The sequence below is a fragment of the Triticum aestivum genome, chromosome 4B (genome assembly GCF_018294505.1).
Source record: "Triticum aestivum cultivar Chinese Spring chromosome 4B, IWGSC CS RefSeq v2.1, whole genome shotgun sequence".
NCBI lineage: Eukaryota > Viridiplantae > Streptophyta > Magnoliopsida > Poales > Poaceae > Triticum > Triticum aestivum.
Window position 1 is genome coordinate 661,379,720 of NC_057804.1, and position 5,503 is coordinate 661,385,222.

The window sequence follows — 5,503 nt, forward strand, 5'->3', positions numbered from 1 at the left end:
GCTGGTATTTCATGATACTACAAATTGTACACGTTATGCATATATATAAATAGATTTTCTCGTACGTAGAACCGCATATATATATATATATATATCATCGAATGTCTCACAAACAAACATCATTAATTATTCACACATACACATGTATATACATATACAATTTCTTCTACATACGTTGCCTTTGGTGTCTCCGGAGCACGATGACAAGTGGTTAATGGGGGCGGTAGCGGGTAATAGTATTCTCCTTTGGGATCTATGACCTGGTCGAGCAAAAATTCGGCTATTTCCTCTTGAAGTGCTAGTATGCGGTCCGATGGTAGGAGCTTATCCCGCACCGATCTGAACTGTTAAGAAGATCAATATGCATGTGCGTTAGTTGTGTGACTAGATATCGATAATAGTTTGAATAGTGTTCTGACAAACGTACCCAGTCCTGTCTATCAGATCTGCTCCTTTCGCACGTCATCATGCGAATGTTCTCGCAAACGTAGAATGCACACAGATTATTCCGCGGCGCCTGCTTCAGGGCCTTTACGAGAATGGAATTGAATCAGATAATGATTAATCAAGCATGATATTTAATTAATGATATTGAAACAAGAATTAAAGAGATGGTAGCTAGCTAGTACTACTTAATTACTTATCTTGGGTCGATGCCAAAACAACTTTTTTGCCCACTTGTCTGGAGTCACCTTGATGAACTTTGCCCATGCCCTGCCTGCCGGCAAAATTTTTTAATAAAGGGGTTATTAATTAAATAGTTCATATCAGGAAATGGCGAACTAATAATTAATAGGACGAGATATAGTTAATAATGATTGAAATTACCTGTTGACTATCCCCTTCACGATGGTGTAGTCTTTATCTTCTTTAGTTAGTGAGTCCAGTAATTCAACTTTCCTTCCTCAACTTTAATGTCTATCAAGACCCAGTGCCAACTTCATACGCACACGTTCGCATGTCTTAATGAAGCGGGCATGTGCATAAAATTAATCAACTACCGTAAACCGTATACACTTAATTATTAACATCCAGCTAGCTAGTAAGCAAAAAAATAGAATTTGTAGTACAAGATAGTGTGACTCACGGGAAGTTGTAAGGAAGTAGTATATCTTCATTGCTATTGAGGCGCTTCAAGAACTCTTACATGCTTTGCTCTACAACATCTTGACAATATTCAATCCGCCATATGTCCTCATTAATGGTATTTTGGTCAATGAATCCAACGCCATAGCGTCTAGCTTTTTTCATTTCATACATCTTCATCCTGCATATAATACCACAGAAAAAGAATGTAGTGAGGATAATTACATGTAATGATTGCTTAAAATTATCACTACATAACTAGCTTGAGACTTAAATTACAGAAAGAAATCACTTACAGACAATAGCAACTGACGATAGACTTGTCAAGTGCGTCTTGATTGTATAACTAAAATAGTTTTGGATACTCAATGGCCAGAGCTTTCTCATGGTAATCATGCTCATGCTTGACATTCACCATGAGGGACTCTCGATTGGAAATCTTGGTAATGTTCATGTACCATTGATGCAATTGATACATTCTCGTTGGGAGGTCCTTGACCTTGTCTGGATGGACCAAAGGTTGGCCCCGGACATATTTCCATGCTATTTCCGATTCTCTAAGCGTAGGCATGGGCTCGATTTCAAGGAGTTGTCCAACAGAGATATTGAGTATTTGAGCCTGCATTATATGATCCTCCGTTATTACCACATCGCCATGCTGGGGAACACTAAGGGTTTGCCCACAATAATATTTGGCGCACGTACTACTCCTCTCATGTGTTGTTGGCACAACAAGCGGGGGGATTGCTTGCGCTGCCTGTTCTCCCAACTGGGAAACGGTTTTCCCGCATTTTTTGCCAGCTGCTTGTTGGCTCGAGCTCGAGCTCGCTTCCTTCTTTAGCCGTTCTCGATGTAGTTTCCTGATTTGGCGCTCATAGTCCGAGTCAACAGGCTTGGGAGCTGGTTCTCTAGCCATACGAATGAAGTGGTCAATTACTTTCTCAGGCACTTTCTCCTTTGGCGACGGTGCCGGTTTCGGTCCAAAATGGGCGTCCACTTGGGCTTGCACTATGGCTGCGTTTTGCTCCTTAGTCATGTTGTAAGGCCTCTGAGGAAGAGGAGTGAGGCTTGGACCATATTTATATCGCTTATCTCCGCCTGTACTTCCTGAACTACCTCGACTCATACCACTACGCACCAAAGCTGCGGCATGTCTCTTCTGCGATTGCTGAGACGGCGGAGACGGCTGACGTGGAGTTGGACCAGGAGAAGTGGCCTGGCGATGTGCCGGATTTGAAGCTGGAGGTGTGGCCTGACACGGTGCCGGACTTGAAACCAGAGAAGTGGCATGACGCTGTGCCGGACTTGATACCGGAGGAGTCAGCTCACGCGGATTTGGAGGAGGTGGCGGACTTCGAGGAGGAGTCATCTCACGCGTTCGTGGACTTGGAGGAGCGGGAGTCTGCTGACTCGGTGGCAGACTTCGAGGAGGTGTCGGTAGACGACGCGGTGTCGGTGGACTTCGAAAGATGATGCAATCCTTTCTCCATAGGATGATACGATGTATGGCCTCTCCCAGTGTGCGCTCGTCTTCACCTCCAGGAATGTCAAGCGTTAGCCCCGAATATGGGTGCACCACTTCATCAACCATGACACGAGCATAGCCCTCTGGAATCGGGATGCAATGGTAGGTTGCTTCGGGGGTAACTGGAAAAGCAACGTCGTCCGCCACCTTCATGGATATGTTCTTCATTTTGGAGTGTAGCTCACAGTTAGTGTTCTCTATGATGTCATCCACAGGGTATGCATCCAGCAGTGTGTCGCCCGGGGCAGAACCAACGCTGCTTCTCGGCATGGATGGGATGGTGCTGTCCAATGCTGGACGATCATCCGCTTCTTGCTGCCGCTGCTGAGACCCCCTTTCCTGGCTAAGTGAGTCGATCTGCTGCTGCTGCTGGAATTTGAGTGCTAGGTCCGTGTGCCTTGCTTCTAGGCCTTAAAGGCGTTCTGTGTGCTGCTTCCTCTGCTCCTCCTCCAGCTTCCTCTTCTTCTCCTCCTCCATCTTCTTTCTTGCATGGGACCTATAGTCGTCATTTCAGTCTGAAAAGCCCTCATACCAGGGAATAACGCCCATGCCTCGTGTTCTTCCCGGGTGTTCAGGATTTCCCAGGGCACGCGTAAGCTCTTCATTCTCTCTGTTGGGCGTGAACACCCCCGCTCAAGCTTCTTCTATTGCGTCAAGTATCTTTTGTTCGGCTCCTTTTAGACTTGCCTTCTTCGAAACCAGGCCTATCTTCGGGTCCAACGCCCCCCCATGCGCATAGAACCAAGTTCTGCACCTGGGGGGCCAGCTCCTAGTAATCGGAGTGAACCCTGCACCCTCCATCTCTTGCTCAGACTTATCCCACTTAGGCATTCCCACCGCGTAGCCACCTGGACCCAGCCTATGGAACTGCGTCTTTCTTGCGGCATTTGCCTTGTTTTTCATCGACCGTTCCTTAGATAATTCTGAATCCTTGAAGTTCACGAAATCGTCCCAGTGTTCTCTTTGCTTCTCCAGTGTTCCCTTGAAACCTGGAGTCTTCCTTTCATTAGCGAGGTAGTTGGCCCATACAGTTTTCTTGTGGGTGTTGAATGCAATTGCCATCTTCTTAAGAGCAGCGGCCTTGACTTTCTCCACATCTGCTTTAGTGAAATGATCTGGTAGGGTGAAATGTTCCATCAGAGATTTCACCAGGTCTTTTTTGGCTCTATCGTCGACCCAAGTAACACCTGGACGTTTAGTCTTTAGCTCTTTCCATTCTTGAATGGAGATCGGGAGTTTGTCCTTCACAAGAACTCCGCACTGACGAGTCCACTTGTCCGCAACGTTCTTAGGCGTGAGGGGTTCGCCACTAAGTTTGGTGGATTGGATGTGGTACTTTACACCATCCTTCAATAATCTGCCCGGGCCTCGCTTTGTCTTGCTGTCTGTAGAAGCAGATTTGCTCGATCCGGAGGGCTGAAAGAAGAAAGATCGATTCGTTAATATATCTTCAATAAAAAACATGTGATGATCACCAGGATGCATGCTTATATAAATATACCTCGCCGGTAGTCTTTGTTATTTGAAGATCAGCATTGTCTGTGTCATCACAAACATTGTCTGTGTCATCATAATCATAGTTCATGACTTCATTAGCTCGGTGTCAAGATCGAATATCTTTTCATCACCCTCTCCGGTATTGTTCAGATATTGGGAGCTTTCATCTTCATTCAGATCATCTAGCCTGTGAGGGCTGCGTATGATGTCGAACAATTTCTCTTCTCTCTCTCTGCCGGTATTGTCTGCCATAGCTTTTACTTTACTAATTAATACAGAAGAAACATAAAACAATTTAGTATTCAAATTACAATGCATGGATGCAATTAATCAATAAGGAAAAACTGAATCTCGAATACATCGTCTCGAATATATAGTCTCGAATACATCATCGTCTTAATATATATAATCTCGAATACGTCGTCTCAAATATTATATATCGAATACATCACTGGCTAGGTACCTAATAAAGATCGAGTACTACAGAAGAATCTAGGGCGCCACTCGCGGTTCCTGGGGCGCGGGCGGTGCACACCCAAAGAGAAGGAACCATCACAGGATCATATCTCCGGTCATCTGCCCAAAGAACCCGCCAAGTAGTGGAGAACCTGACGTCGTCCATAGCAGCCATGTAGCGATGGACGTGCTCATCTTCCTCCCTGACATGGTGACGCACCACCTCCGGCGGGGCCGGCTACCTCTGCACCCAATGTGGCCCACGCGAACGCCACCAAAAAAGATCAGGGTCGACGACGGGACCCGAGGTCGGGTTCCTCACCAAGCGGCGCGCCCCTCCAGGTAGCACCTCCCAGTGCCAGCCCGGCGGAGCCCTGTCCCGGACATGGGTCCTTTGAAGCAGGACGTCGTCGCGAACGGGTCGACGGCGAGGATGCGGGCCGGGCATATCGTCGAGAAAAAAATACTATATGCCCGCAAAAAAGTAACATTTTTTAAATGATTGAATTGTGATAACTAAAATTCTATATATATGCAAATTCTAACAATTTAACATTAATCTAATTCATCTAACTAAAACTAATTCTAAAATTTCCTGATTATATAACTAACATTTCTATAACAATTCTAATATTTATATAACTAAAAAACAGAAAAATTGCTAACATTTCTATAAATATTTCTATAACTAAAAACAGAAAACATTTATAACATTTCTGTATAACTAACATTTCTAATATTTATATAACTAGAAAATAGAATAATTTCTAACATTTCTATAACTAAAAAACAGAAAAAATTATAACAAACAAACTAATGTGTGTGTGCGTGTGTTTGTAGTGTGTGTGTGTGTGTGTGTGTGTGTGTGTGTAGTGTGTGTGTGTGGACATGGCGGCCGGGGCGAGCTCACCGGCGAGGCGACGACGGGGCGGCGACGAC